The following is a 17,207-nucleotide window of genomic DNA, read 5'->3' as shown; positions in this document are numbered from 1 at the left end:
CGTCTGCTAGTGCTAAAAGTAGATTCACAAGTAATTGTAGATACATGAATAGCCAATACATCTCGAGCAATCATAGTAAGTGTAGGATATATAAATGCATTTACCTTCCATCAATTTATATCTCAAAAGAAGTTGCAGTTGTCTCACGATTTTTGTCCAAATACTTTTCTAATTCAAATTATGAATCTCCATCCACATCACACACTTTTTCTTAAAAAACAAATCATCATATTGGGCCACATCTAAACTAGAATTCATTTCTTTCTCACCCATAGAATTCTCACTAGATAGATAAAGATTGGAATGTAACATAAGATTGGAATAAAAAATTTAAAACACTTCTCACCAATGTTAGAATGAGAAAAATGGATTTTTCAGTATAAAAAATATAAATTAAGTATATAATATAACTACATACGTAGTTTTTAAAGAGAAATATAACTATGACGGGACGTTTTGTATTCTATTGAGATAAGGATAATGATAAAGTTGGGATAGAGATAAAGATAAATGATTGGGATAAGGATAAAAATATGATAGTCGAGAATTATTATTCAATGTTTGGTACGTGGGATAGGGATAGAGATAAAATAATACATTTTACTATTTTAACCTTATTTAAACTATATAACATTAATTTGAGGGATAAGATTGACTTTTCCATTCTATTAAAATCGCAGGAGTTTATCCCACCTTCTTATACAACCCCCCTATTGGGTATAAGATTTGAGGGATAAAAAGTTTATCTCTTATCTGTCTCACTCTTCTATCTCCCAAATAAACACAGGATAACTTATGTCGTGTTTTTTTTTATCTCTGTCCCACCTCCTATATCCCTTCTAACAAACACCCCGTAAGTATTAAGTCTAGCTGCCATATAAGTATATATTAAACACTTTTGTTAATAAAAAAACCCACAGTTTTTAACACTCCAAATTGAAATTGAAACTAATCTATATTTTCAATCCTAAACCAAAACTACTTGTTCGATTAACCATTTTTTTAGTTCGAATTATTGGCTTTTGATTCAGATTACTGGTTTGATCGGTTTTTTTTGCCCATCCCTACAATAAGACATAAAAGTGGATTTTAAATCTTAAAGCCTTCCAATTAAATTAAAAATTCATAATTGGACCTAAACCCCAACGGTTTGAACCTTCTATTCTTTTATACATCATTCTTAATAAAAGTAACAAAATTATGTGACAAGTGTATATTATACGAATTCAATATAATATGAGCATGTTAGGGATTTGTTACACAAAGTTTGGATCAAACTTTTATGGTTAAGATTAATCTATTAATCTAAAGATAATATAGATATTTAGCAGTATTACAATATACTTTTATATTTTTAATATTATTATTAATAAATATAGTTTAATTCACGTCAGCGAAAACTACACTCTATTGGTTGGCATGATTATAATAGAAAACCTTTTGGATTAGGTTAGAATTTAGGTCAAAGTAAAAAAAATGCATGTAATTTGTTGGATTTGCAAACGCAAACTTGTGATTTAAAAGTGTGTAAATTCATATTAGTTGTTTGTGCAGTTTACAGTTAAAAATCAGCGAGTCATTTGTTGGTTAAAAAAATACTTTTAACTTAGTTAATTACAAATTCAAACCTTGTCCATGATATAATTTACAAAGTCAGTCATTATATTTGTTCCAAATCGCTTTATTTTAGAATAAACAGTTACAATCATAATTTTGACAAAATATCTAAATTTACAAACTCCACAAACCATATGTTTGTATTAACAAATCGGACAAATTATAAACTTTTTTTTTTCTTTTTGTATTTTACATTAAAATTTACTTATTTAGTGCTAATTTAATAATTGATACAATATGAAGATCCCCTCTTAAAAGGCAAATGACCTTTCTCTTGTTGATGTTGAGGAAGTCCCATTGTGATACTTGTCCATGATGAATTTGTTATTTTGCATAATGAAGGGAAAGGGACAGAAGGATGATGGAGTCCAGTCAAGTAGTATAATGATTTGGGGTATCTGATGGGATAAAGAAAGTGTCTATATAAGAGGGTACAAACCAACATTTTCAGTTTTATGTTTGCTCTAAATGACTAGGCAATACCATGTGAACATTTATTCCTTGTGACCCTACTACTCACTAGCTACTTCTTTGGTCTATTCTAATGTAATCACTATCACAATTTTGGCATAATGTCAAATGAGTTAATTTTAATCTAAAATTTCTATCATAATATAGTGTTATTAATCAGAACATAGAATACTCTATGATGAAGTATTTGGGTGTCAAATCCTATCAACATGTTAGGTGAATTTCGCAAGTGCACAGTTTCGCTTATAGTAATAAAAGACATTGATCCTACAGAGAACGTAATTGATACTTAACTTATATTGTTTCTTTATTCGTTTTCTTGAAGTTTATAGAAGATCATTAATTTCATAATTGAATTTATCTAACTGAAATATTCTAATCTAAACTAATTTTATGATTCTTTTTATGCATAGCCCAAGCTACTAGTTAATGATGACTTAACAAAATATGCAATTGTTAATACTTTCAATCTCATGCAATTGTATCGGATAACATTTTTAATCTAATACCTCTATAGGATTAAGTGATTTCATATGTTTTAAATAAACAACTCTAACTCTTCGACCTATCGTAGTGAATTAGGATTATAAACAAAAAACAAAACAAGTAACAGATGCAACACAATTATCTTTTCATAAGCTAAATCTCTTCTAGATTTATAAATCAATAAATATTCCTATGTTTTGCTTGTATGAATTTTCCTAAAATAGACATAAAGCAATAAAGAAGATCATAATGAACATCAAGAGAAAGACTATAACAAAGAAGACTACATAGGTTATCAATCATTTTACTTATCCTTGTAATGTTTGTCAAGCCTCAGGATCATCTTCTGCAATGTATCTCTTGCATCTCGAGAAAACTTATATCTCGACCTCACTTCTTTCGGTGCATGGGGCGGAATCTCTAAATAAGATATTTCAATATCTCAAACTCAGTGTTATAATCTCTGATTCTGAAATATTTCTATATCTCAATCTGTATTTAGATTGATGTAGAACTTCCTTTATATAGATGTAGAATAGTCATGTCCCTTGGAAGACATCCTTCCATAAAGATGTAATGATGCTATGTGGCTAATAGTGAAGAGAAATGTTGATTCGGATGAAAGGATGTGCTTCTTGGATGAACAGGTCTGAGAATTGCTGAAGTGATGCATGTCACGTTCGTGACATGGATAGCATACATGACAGTGATTTTTTTTATCTTAGACAAGTAAAGTTTCTATCACATCCGCGACTGCTGGGTAGCTAACGTGATAGAGAAAATTTGTTCTTGTGTAGAAAAAGTTTTTTTCACGCCCGCAACTGCTGGGTAGCGGACGTGACAACGGTTTTTCCTGTATTGTCTTCTTTTTTATCCATTTTTGTCGTCTTTTTAAATATTTTGCCAACATCAAAATGAGAGAGTTTGTTGAAACACCTTTCCACATGATTTTGATTTGACAAAATTATTTAAGTTAATCCATGATTAAGGGACAATTAAATTTAAGTGCTTTGATTTAATTGTACTAATATATTTGTTCAATGTAGAGTGTAAATATAAATTCAAATGGAAATAAAAATTAAGACAGGACGAAGTCAGCATGAGAACACAGCACAAGCTGAGTGGAGTATAACTCAGCGTGATAGAAGATCTTCAGAACAGAAGCTTAAAGATCATACTAATCAACGAAGTTGAGTGGAACGCAACTCAGTATCAAAAGTATAGAAGTCTTCTTGAGAACTATGTCTTGCAGAACGAAGCCGACCATAGAAGCTGAGTGAAAGAGAACTCAGTATCTGAATTGGCAATAATCAAAGACAACAGCTATTAAAGTCAAGCTAAGTGATCTTCAGGACAACGCGAATGATCCGTTTGCTAAAAGACAAGATCCGACAACTGTCTGCACTAATCCAGAAGCCTTGGAATTATGCACGGATACAATTTCGAGATGCATGGGTCAACTGTTCATTAGCTAAAAGACAAATTGGCACAAGAAGACGAAACCTGCAAGAAGAAGACAAGCCTGACGACTGTGGAATTTAGACGATAGGATTGGCCTGCAAATCTGAAGCTGACCAGAGCCTTGTCGTAAAAAGGAGCCGTTTGGATTCAACGGACAAATCCAGAATTCAAATGAACAAGTCTTCAGAATACAACTATAAAAGGACAAGTACACTTCTTGGATCCTTGGCCGAAATAGTAGATAACAAAAAGCATACATACAAAAGCACACCAAAACAAGAGAAAGATTTTACACCAAACTTCTATTTCTGTGTAAAAGCTAGAGTGATTTTTGTAATCATCTAAAGTGTTCTTTGTCTGAAAAAGAACAAATTCTATATCAATTGTAAAATTGAGAGAGTGTGCTGAGTACTCGGTTTTAAGTACTCAGTGGTAGAGAAATCTAGGTGTTCGGTTATAGCACTTAGTAGGAGTTGAGTAGACGAATAGAGGACGGTACTCTTGCATATTCAACTGCCTTGTAAACGGTTTGTGCTCTACCTTTAAAGAGCTCAGTATTGGATTTAAAAAGCCCGGAGGGATTCTGGGGACTGGACGTAGGCGGAGAGGCCGAACCAGGATAAGTCGTGCTGAGTAATCTCTAACTCTCTTTCAATATATATCTGTATGTGTTGCTTGCTATATTTACTCAGTATATAAATTGTTTGAACTGGCACTGAGTAAATCAGAGTGCTGAGTTGGAAGCTGACCACAAAAGTGTCATTTCCCAACTCACAAGTAAAACAGTTTTAGTCAGTACCTGACTAAAGCCGTCTTACGCCTCACTCGACCGCGCTGACCAAAGTTGAGTTGTGAAACTCAAAGAATTCAATTAAGTCAGCGTAATGAAAACGAAAAAGTTATATTAGTTCCTAACCCCCCTGGAACTAATCACACGGGACCAACAAGTGGTATCAGAGCTAAAATAGCTCACTACTCAAAGATATAACTATCTTGAGCTGATCCCGATAAATGGCTGAGAACAGCACTCGTTTGCTTCCAGGGAGCCAAACAACACATATACTCCCCGAGGGATTATCAATTAGTCGGCCTCCCCTATTCTTTGGATCTAATTATACATTCTAGAAGAATAGGATGAAGAACTTTATTCAAGCCACAAACATGAGTGCATGGCTTGTAATAGTTCAAGGCCCATATGTGCCTTATAAAACTGTTAACGATGAGAAAGTTGTTAAGAGTGAAACTGAGTGGTCAGAAGATGACCTTAAAAAATTACAAAACAATGCTTCAGCTATCAATATGCTTCACTGTGCGCTAGATGCTGCAGAATACAATAAGATTTCAGGTTGCGAGTCAGCACAAGAGATTTGGAAAAAGCTTGAAGTAACATATGAAGGTACAAGCAAGGTCAAGGAATCAAAGGTGAACCAACATATGAGATTATACGAGCTATTCGAAATGAACGACAATGAGGACATCTCTGGAATGAACGCTAGATTCACCAACATCATAAACGAGCTGAAGAGACTCGGCAAGAACTTCACTGAAAAAGAGCAGGTGAAGAAAATCTTGAGAAGCTTACCCAAGAGCTGGCAAGCTAAGAAAACGGCTGTGGAGGAAGCTCAAGACTTGACCACATATAAATATGACGAGCTGATCGGATCTCTTCTGACTCATGAGATCTCTATGAAAAACTTCGAAGCAAAAGAAAAGTCAGAAGACAAGAAACAAAAATCACTTGTCATGAAAGCTAACTCAACTGAAGCTGACTCATCAGATGATGAGGAAATGGCCATGTTCATAAGGAAGATGAAGAATCTGTTCAGAAAGAATGAAAAGAATAGCAAGAGGCCATTCAGAAGAGGCGATAGGTACAAAGCTGAGTCCAGTGACAAATACAAAAAGGACAGCTCCAAGCCTGTCACATGCTTTGAGTGCCATCAAATTGGGCACATTAAGTTAAGCTGCCCTAATCTGAAGAAAGAAAAGAAGGGAAGCAAAAAGGCCATGGTGGCCACATGGAGTGACAGTGATGAGTCAACATCATCTGAAGCTGATGCCACCGAGTCAGCAAACATATGCTTCATGGCCGATGATGCTGCTGACCATACTCAATCTGAGCAAGCTGACCTCTCTGAAGAATCTGAACAGGAGGAATACTCAAATGAGGTAACATCCTTACACTTGCTTAGAAATGAAATGGTTAACGCTCTGAGTGATTTATATACACTGACTAAAAAGTGTAATAAGAAAATAAAGGCACTCAGCAGGCGGTGTGACGAGATTGAAGATGTCAAACTTAGTGACCTTCGATATCTTCTCCAAGACAACTCAACTTTGCATAGCAACATGGAAATTATGCACAAGTTGGTCTCAGAAGTCCAATCAGATTCAAAGAAACTGAAAAAGGATGTCACAAACCTACAGAACCAAATAAAAGGTTCAAATAAATCCCATGCTGAGTACTCAGGTATTGGTAAGCGTAGACAGTTCACTCAGTGTGACTGTTGTGGGAAAAGGGGACACACAACAGATGTGTGTTGGTACAACAAGCGGATTGTCCAATGTGACTTCTGCGGAAAGAAATGGCATACCACTAAGGTATGTTGGCATGCCCAACACAATGGTGCTGACCATAAACAAAGTCACTCCAAAAGGATAACATTTTGTGACTTCTGTGGTAAAGCTAGCCACACAATAAATGTATGTCGTCACAAGTTAAAACGTGATATTGCACCTGTTTATGCTAACCAACGAGGACCCAAAAAGAATTGGGTACCTAAAGATGAATAGTTTAAAATGCAGGTGAGCCTGAGATGCGTGGAGAAATCAAAACTGTGGTATATAAACAGCGCATGCTCGAGGCACATGACTGGTGATGAAACTCAGTTCATCACACTTGAGCTTAAACGAGGTGGAAACGTAAGCTTTGGAGACAATAAGAAGGGCAAGATAGTAGGGTCAGGTACTATCGGAGGTAACCCCACCATTGAGTCAGTCTCCTTAGTTAAAGGTCTCAAATATAACCTATTGAGCGTAGCTCAGCTTTGTGATAGCGGTAGACAGGTTATATTTGATGCTACTCAGTGTTGGATACTCGAGGGAAAAACAAATAATTTGATTTTAACTGCCCCTCGTGTTGACAACGTATATATGTTAAGTTTAGGAAAACAGTTTTCCAAAAATATATGCTTAGTGTCTAAAGAGGATAACTCCTGGCTATGGCATAGGAGACTTGGTCATGTAAGCATGGACCTTCTTGCCAAATTAGCTAGAAAGCAACTAGTTGAGGGATTGCCCAAATTGAAATTTGAGAAAGATCAATTATGTAATGCTTGTCAGCAAGGTAAACAAACGAAAAAGTCTTTTCAAAGTAAAAACATTGTCTCAACCAAGAGACTATTAGAATTACTACATTTGGACCTTTTCAGACCTGTCCAGCCACTCAGCTTGGGCGGTAAAAAATTCTCCTTAGTCATTGTAGATGATTTCTCTCGGTATACTTGGATCATCTTGCTGAGTAGCAAGGATGAAACATTTGAAATGTTCACAACATTGATTAAAAAGCTTGAAAATGACAAAGAACTAAGAGTAGCTCATATCAGAAGTGATAACGGCGGAGAATTCAAAAACCAACAGTTTGACGAATTCTGTGAAGTCAGTGGCATTGACCATAACTTTTCTGCTCCTAGGACACCTCAACAAAATGGGGTTGTTGAAAGGAAGAACAGAACAATTGTCGAAATTGCTAGGACAATACTGAGCGAAAATAGGCTTCCAAAGTATTTCTGGGGTGAAGCTGTCCACATAGCATGTTACATACTGAATAGGGCTTTAGTTAGACCTATACTCAAGAAAACCCCATATGAACTTTGGAAAGGACGAAAGCCCAACATTGGCTACTTTCGTGCTTTTGGGTGTAAATGCTTTATACTCAATACAAAAGATAACCTTGCAAAATTTGATGCTAAAGCTGACGAAGCGATCTTTTTAGGGTACTCAACTAACAGTAAAGCATATAGGATGTATAATAAACGAACTCAAGTTGTAGAAGAGTCTGTCCATATAGAGTTCGATGAAACTGGCCCTGCAGGAAAGACAACTCAGTCCGCCGAAGATGAACCAAGCTCAGCTTCCGCTGACCAAACAGGAGCCGCTGAGTCATCAGTACAAGGGCTGATCAAAGGTAAAAACGAAACCGAAATTACCTTTGCTGACCAATCTACTCCTGCAGACATTGTAGAAACACCTATTCCAGACAACTCAACATTACCCAAAGAAATAAAAATTCCAAGAGGACATTCGGAGAAATCCATTCTTGATGCCGTTGACAACAAGCTGATGACAAGAGATCAGCTTAGAAAGTATCTCGGTAATATTGCATTCGTCTCAGTGCAGGAGCCAGAGAACTTCTCAGAAGCTGAGCACGATGAACATTGGATCAATGCTATGCAAGAGGAGCTTGACCAATTCAAAAGAAATGAGGTATGGGATTTAGTACCTAAACCTAGGAATCAAAAGACCATAGGAACTAAGTGGGTCTTTAGAAACAAACTAGATGAGCATGGCAATGTAGTCAGAAACAAAGCCCGACTTGTAGCCCAAGGCTACAATCAGCAAGAGGGCATTGACTACGGTGAGACCTTCGCTCCTGTTGCTAGGTTAGAGGCTATACGAATATTGTGTGCATATGCAAGCTATATGAACTTTAAACTATATCAAATGGATGTTAAAAGTGCTTTTCTTAATGGCTTTATAAACGAAGAGGTATATGTTAGTCAGCCTCCAGGGTTTGAAGACCCAAAATTTCCAAACCACGTTTATAAACTCAAGAAGGCCCTATATGGGCTGAAACAAGCTCCAAGAGCTTGGTATGAGAGGTTGACCAACTTCTTGCTGACCAGGAATTATGTCAGAGGCAAAGCTGACACAACCTTGTTCATTAAGAAAATGGGTAAAAATACCCTGCTGGCACAAATTTACGTAGATGATATAATCTTTGGTGCTACTGACGAATCCATGTGCAAAGAATTTAGTAAACAGATGCAAACTGAGTTCGAGATGTCTATGATGGGCGAACTCAACTTCTTCTTTGGTTTGCAAATCAAGCAAGGGAAGAACGACATCTTCATTAGTCAGTCCAAGTATGCCAAAGAAATGTTAAAGAAATTTGATATGGAAGAATGTAAGCCCATATCAACCCCAATGAGTACTAACACTGTCCTTAGCGCTGACGAGAAAGGTAAGTCAGTAGATAGCAAGTTATATCGAGGTATGATAGGCTCTCTACTTTATCTTACTGCTAGTAGACCTGACATTCAGTACTCAGTATGTTATTGCGCAAGATATCAAGCTGACCCCAGAGAATCTCATCTTATAGCTGTAAAAAGAATTTTCAGATATTTGCAGAGCTCAGTTAATGTAGGTTTATGGTATCCAAATACAAATGACTTCACACTCATTGGATACACTGACGCTGACTATGGACGAGATAAGCTAGAACGTAAGAGCACTTCAGGAGGATGTCACTTCCTAGGAAGCTGTCTAGTATCTTGGTTCAGTAAGAAGCAATCGTCAGTAGCCCTATCTACAACTGAAGCTGAGTACATTGCTGCTGGAAGCTGTGTGGCCCAGGTCCTATGGATTAAGCAACAGCTAAAGGATTTTGGAGTCAAAACAGAAACAATAAAGGTCAAATGTGACAACAAGAGTGCCATTGACCTATCAAAAAATCCAATCCAGCACAGCAGGATGAAGCATGTTAGCATAAGGCATCACTTCATCAGAGATCATGTACTCAAAGGTGAGATCAAGCTGACCTACGTACCAACAGATGAACAGCTTGCGGATATCTTCACTAAGCCTTTGGCTCGTGAGCAATTCAACATACTAAGGGAAGAAATCGGTATGTCTAATCCTCTTCAATAAAATTCTATGTTTAAATTGAATGATTACCATGTTGAGTGATTTGTGCCAAATTAGTAACTTTTGCATGCTGAGTCAAACATAATATAAAATCACTTCATGCTGAGTAGACTTACATACTGAGTGATTATCTTAAGCTAAGTTACTAAGCACACGAATAATTCTCCCACGTAAAACTGACTACTCAAAATCTCAAACGTTTAAAATTCTTAACGCTAAGTAAAAGATCCGTTGCACAATTAATGCTGGCACTCGTATTAAATAGTTACCTAGGGTGACATAATCACAATAATTAGAAAACACATGCGTCGATTGTGTCATAAATGCCAGAATCATTATCGGTTGATTATCTCGAGGTCAAACCACCATTCCAACGATTCAGATCAACTCGATACCCCTATAAATAGTGGACGAATTCCCACCTGCGTCTCTTTACACACAGAAATTCTGGTATTCAATCCCTCTCTCTATTGAATCCCAAAACCTCTCAAAATCTCTCTAAGAATCATGTCAAACGATTCACAAAATATCTCTGGTGTCGGTTACAACGACAACCGCTCCGATGAAAACCCTCCATCTCCTGCTCAGCAGGAATATAGCGAGACTCCTGATAACTCGAGGAAAAATCCTTGATCGGAGCACGTCCCTGTGAGGCGCCGTTGGGATCGGCCGGGGACACTCCGATGCCAAAGTCAGTAATATTTCTGAGAATAAACTGTAAGCACAAAAGTAGAGAATCAGTAAGTGTACCTTTGATCCTAGGAAGCTGGGGTATTTATATAGGTTTCTGTAACCTTCAGCATTAATGGGGAAGCAGGTGAAGAGTTGTGTCATTACTCATCTTTAATTGCTATCAATTCTCCATTAATCCCAGCATTTAGCATTGAAACCCTCAGAGTTGAGGTATTCGAACAGTCAAGTCTTTATTCCCCTTTAATGGCTATTAATTGCCATTTAATTGTATTTATTCCCATTCATGGATGGTAATAAAGGCGCCTTTTCATATTCTTTGATCCGTCAAGGCGTATGTACGCTCTCATTGAGAGCTATGGTGGGTCTCCACTACTCGCTCTCATCGGGCGTATCTCGTTATGGCGTATCTCGCCATGGTCCACGTGGCGTGGCATAATACTAGAGACTCCTTCCTTTTTCTCATTATTTGCATATTCGCCCCTGCATTAATTATCATTAAGTCCACATTAATCATGCATAAATATCTCTTTTAGAATGAATAATGGTTTACCATTATTTCTATTAATTTTCCCTTATTCCTTATTCAAGAATAATTTGGGTTGTTATCAGAAGCCCCCCCTAAAGGTATAAAAAGCTCTTTAGGGCTGTCTAAATGGTGTTTTATTTTTCTATCTTGGAGGAAAGTGGACCCGCCCTAGATGGGGGATCATATATGGAAATGATGCGCCTTTTGGGGCTTCCTTATGCGGGATCTTATGAACAAGATCCGCCCTATGTGGGATCATATATGGATATGATGCACTTTTAGGGGCTTTTGCTTCCTTGTGGATAGGTGGCCAACCGTATCCATTGTTATCCTCTAGGGGCTTCTTGAGAGTTATATTTCCTTTAGAAAGGGAATAACCCGCCCTTTATGGGACCATTTGTTCCTACCGCATAGGATTATGATTCGCCTTAGGGACTTCTTTTCTTCAGTTCTGCCATATTGAGGAGAATGACCCGCCCTTAGGGATCAGTAAGAATGATCAGCCATTTAGGGACTTTTGTGCACTTTGTTATTTCTATGATGAAGACGTGAATTCATTACTTTGATGAAGACGAGGCTTCATTGTTTGGAGATGAAGACGAGGCTTCATTACTTGGATGAAGACGAGGCTTCATTATTTGGAGATGAAGACGAGGCTTCATTATTTGGAGATGAAGACGAGGCTTCATTACTTGGATGAAGACGAGGCTTCATTATTTGGAGATGAAGACGAGGCTTCATTATTTGGAGATGAAGACGAGGCTTCATTACTTGGATGAAGACGAGGCTTCATTATTTGGAGATGAAGACGAGGCTTCATTACTTGGATGAAGACGAGGCTTCATTATTTGGATGAAGACGAGGCTTCATTATCTTGGATGAACCCTTTGCTTTCCAGAACTATTTTTACTAATGCATTATATCTTTTAGCAAGTAATTTTCTAGAATCTGGTTTAGGATTTCTCTGATTGTTTAGGGTAGGTGGCCAGCCGTACCCCAATGTGTGAACCTTTGTGAAGGTTAAAAGCTTTTATTCCTGGTGAGGAAGTTAAGCTGCCTTAGGCGATCGATTTGCTTCCTATCTTTGAGGTGAATCGATCTGCTGCCAGGTCTTGAGACTCTTCTTTGGGAAGAGTATTTGAGAGTGTAAAGTTCTCACGTCTGAGAAATGTTTTAACTCTGTCTCTGACGGCAATCAATTGTTTCCTATCTTTGAGGTAGATCGATCCGCCGCTGAGATTATTGTCCGATTGTTTGTAAAACTTAAGTACAATTGTTTTAATCCTTATGGTCGCCATTTACTTTTACGTTTGCGTAAGTAAATATATAAGTTTGTAGGATTTAATATGGAGTAGGTGGCCAGCCATACTCCGTTGTGCGAACCTTTGTGAAGGTTAGAAGTTTTTCTATTCCTTCTAGAGGAAGTAAAGCTGCCTAGGGGATCAACTTGCTACCTATCTTTGAGGTGAAGCGATCCGCCCGTAGGACTTGTGAACCCTTCTTTGGGAAGGGAGTGAGAGAGTGTAAAGTCTTTGCGTCCAAGGAATGTTTTAACTCTTTCTCGAATGGTGATCATCTAAAGATGGATCCGCCTATGAGAGTGTTCTCCTATCTTTGAGGAGAAAGTTGAGGGTGTAATGATCTCATTTTTGAGACGATTTTAACCCGTTTTTGATGGTGGTCAATCCTTTTCCTGTCTTTGAGGAGAGAGTTGAGCTCATTTGAAAGCTCCTGAGGGTCTGTGCTTCTTATCTTTATGGAAAGGGGATCCGCCCGTGATGGGATCAATTGTCTTATCTTTGAGGTAATTGATCCGCCTGTGGAACTTTTCATTCGCCAGCCACTGGGCGTATATCAGCACTAAAAGCTAGGCAAATGAATATAAGAAGTATGGCGAGAAAGAATAAATTATAAAATATAGGATACTATAACAGTTTAATGCACATATAAGAATACGTAAAAATACTGATTTTTAGGCCTATGGTTCCGTCTTTTCTGAGCAACTAGAACCACATCCTCAATGATGTTTAACTTATGAGTAATCACATCCGGGCTTACTCCTGTGGGGATCTCATTCTCCTATGCAAATAGGCTTTCAAACTCAATGAGAACTTTCGTAACATCCTCCTTGATCTCAGGTATTAATCCTTTGGCGATCCGCACCCGCTTTCCATCAGCAATAAGGAGCGTTTCTGTATCGCCCAAAGCTGTAGTGACAAGTTAATATTTCTCACCTTCGTCCTCTTTGGATTGTGGGCGGATTGATAGTGACGTCGAGTATAAGTCTCTTTAGCCACCTTTTGGTTCCCGCTAATCATTACTCCTCCTTTGTTGGTGAGAATGTACATTGTCAGACGACGGATGGAAATTAGGGCTGCAACCTCTGGCCCTTGGTCTGGATAGTGTGACCCGTCACTCCAATGATGTCAACAATGGTTGTTTCTATTTGGACCGGATCGGGCTTTAGCTTGGCAAATGCACCTTTGGTGATGACATTGCGAGAACTGCCCGTGTCTTTACTTGCTTTATTTTATCTCCCATCCTTGAATCGCCATTGTTAGTACCAATGCATCTGCATGTGGAGAGATTATTGGACCTGTTTCTGCAAAAGGAGCAATGGAGGGATGTTTTATCCAGAGCGGATATTTTTGCTTTTTCCACGGGTGGCTGATACACTGGTCCATCTGCTATGACATTAATGACACTTTTGAATTTCTTTTTGGGATATGTCTTCTACTTGTTGTCTTGTTATTTGTTATTCTGGACAAAGCTATCTAGTTTGCCAGCTCCCAGCAAGCTTCAGTGTGATGGCCAACCTGTAGTATGCTTTGGCGTTTCTTCCAACGGCTACATGCTCCCCTCCTTTGGGTTCGGGATATGTAATGTCCCGCTTATATTGATTCTTTTTTTTTATATGATGATTCCCGTTGTGAATGGTGAATTCCTGTTAACTGGATGGCGTATCTTTCTGCATTGTTCTCTTGTCTATCCAGAGCGACATGCACTTGCCTTTCAATCTCATCATTCGTGTGTTCAATGTTGAATCATGATGGTGAAGCCGGCTCTTGATCTTGATCTCGATCATGTTGAGGTTATGCTTGGAGCTATGGTTTAACGCGGATGGATGTTGTCACAACCGTGGGAGCCATTTTATCTAGCTTCGAATATCTTGTCTCCGCATCCTTCAACATTTGCGAACATAATAGATGGAGAACTGCTGACCTTATTCTTCTTGAATAACCACGGTGCACATAGCTTTATCCATGACAGATTGATACAAATGCAGGTCTCCCCTTCAGATTGGTCGGCTCATCAAGGGTGGTTCTGCTAGGAATTGTTTTATACCTTGATATGCTTGTTGACAATCTTTCTAGTACGATGATCCGCCCGTTCAACCTCTGGATCTTTCTCACCCATAGTGGGGCTTTCATTTAGGCGCTCTTTTCACCTTTTTCCTCGCATGGCTTTTATTTAGGTGCTCTTTTCACCTTTTTCCTCGCATGGCTTTTTACTTTATCTGGATTTGCTCTAACTCCTTTTTTGCTAATGACATAGTCAAGGAATTTTTCTGAAGCGACTCTGAATATACACTTCTCTGGATTGAGCTTTATTTTTCATGCTAGTGTTTGACACTGGTTGCATTATTAGCAATTCCTTTGTACCTGTGGGTTAGCACTGAAAGAACTCTAGAAGTGGGGCATACCCTGTCCATTATTAAAAGATTGTGGTAAGGCATAAAAACTATATTCACTTACTTTGGGGATCAGTGGCTTGATCCACGGAACATACTTCATAGCAAAAGACTGTTTGCATTGGCCTTGTTGGCAAATATCATGTATAATGCAATGTCTTTTTATGGAATTTTTAGTTCATCTTGGAATCAACTTAATAATTCCTTCACGTTGGTCCCTGACTCTAGAATGAACTTAGTCAAAGGATAAAACCGAGTAAATATTATATGTCAAACAAATTCATAATAGAATTTTAATCGTGCTTGATTTAATAATTATATCACGTATAACGGTCATAACCATAAAGATTGCTGCTGCACATGAATATCATAATGAATTCTTAATAAATAACCATAATGAGAATGGTTTAAGAATAATGTCCTTTTATATTTCAATGCACATTAATATCCAAGATAGCATATTTATTTTAAACGTCATAAAAGTTATGACATACTATATTGGGTAAGATATCTTACATAGTTGCTATTTACTTGCAATTAATATTGTGCATCCATACATTAATGGCATCCAGAGATCATTAAAGCCTCATTTGAATGAGGTGTAATTAAAGAAAGGTAAGTGATGATTTAATAATATAGTTATACATAAAATTACTCTTATATCATTTCATTTGTATGAATAAAATAAAAGAGAATGGGTAATTTTGGAAGAAAAATACATGTACCATGATTCTCCTCCAATTTAGAGTGTAAGGAAAATTACTCTAAATCCACTCTCACCTACCTTCACATACAATCCTCCAATCTTTAAGGAATTCTCATGTATATCCTAAGAATTTTGCATAAATTAATGTTCTGATCCGAAACCGACACTTGTACTATTTTGTAGTTAGCTCAGGACATGAAAGTTTTGTTTATCCAATTTGGTAATTCATCAGCCCATAATGGCCTTAATAGTTAGGGACAATTACATGATAATTACAAATAGACTCAATATTTTCAAGTCTCTTGTGTTGGTAACAGAAATTCTAACAATGTCAAATAAACAGTTTTTATATGAATAGACACATCCTTGTAAAAAAGGGAATGAAATAACTGTTTGACAAAACAATATTCAAAAATATGAATTTCTGATATTAAAAGTACTATATAGGAGAAAAGCCATATATAGATGGTGAATTGTACAAGAAAAAACCAAATATGATTTTTTTGTAATTTATTATAATAGTTATATGCATGTTCATCCAAAAGACCGACCAGATCTAAATCATTTGTAATTACATGAGCCCTTTTATGCTATTTTAATATCAAATGACAAAATCACATTGAATGGATGATTTTTTTTTTGTAAATCCCAAGATTACGGGTCTTATACATGCGTTTGTACTAATTCAATAATAATGACATATTACACTTGTCATGAATAAAAATATGAGGGCATAGTAAGCATGCAAGATTTAATGAAAGATTTGTGTCTATGACTTCATCTTTCACAGTTTATTAGATTTATCATAATAACATGTAATGATATTCATAGCACTTTATAAGAGTGAGGGATCTCAATTTTCTTTAATTAAAAATGGAATAAGAAAGGGAAGGAAACTTATCTTTTTCATCATAAAATTCCAGATTTAATGTAGAAAACTCTTTCCCACCAATATATGGAGAACTATATCTTCGGATAGATTTGTTGTACTGATTGAGCCAAAGTTTGAGATTGTGATTTCTATTCTGTTGACTCCATTGTTTTGTTCTTTGTGAAACTCTATACAATCAAGATTTTCTGATCTTCTGTTTGTTAGAGATCCACCTTCACCGCACCAATTGATAACTCGGGGAAAAATCCTTGATCGGAGCACGTCCCTGTGAGGCGTCGTTGGGATCGGCCGGGGACACTCCGATGCCAAAGTCAGTAATATTTCTGAGAATAAACTGTAAGCACAAAAGTAGAGAATCAGTAAGTGTACCTTTGATTCTAGGAAGCTGGGGTATTTATATAGGTTTCTGTAACCTTCAGCATTAATGGGGAAGCAGGTGAAGAGTTGTGTCATTACTCATCTTTAATTGCTATCAATTCTCCATTAATCCCAGCATTTAGCATTGAAACCCTCAGAGTTGAGGTATTCGAACAGTCAAGTCTTTATTCCCCTTTAATGGCTATTAATTGCCATTTAATTGTATTTATTCCCATTCATGGATGGTAATAAAGGCGCCTTTTCATATTCTTTGATCCGTCAAGGCGTATGTACGCTCTCCTTGAGAGCTATGGTGGGTCTCCACTACTCGCTCTCATCGGGCGTATCTCGTTATGGCGTATCTCGCCATGGTCCACGTGGC

The sequence above is a fragment of the Euphorbia lathyris genome, chromosome 2 (assembly GCF_963576675.1).
Source record: "Euphorbia lathyris chromosome 2, ddEupLath1.1, whole genome shotgun sequence".
Lineage (NCBI taxonomy): Eukaryota > Viridiplantae > Streptophyta > Magnoliopsida > Malpighiales > Euphorbiaceae > Euphorbia > Euphorbia lathyris.
This window is presented reverse-complemented; position numbering follows the sequence as displayed.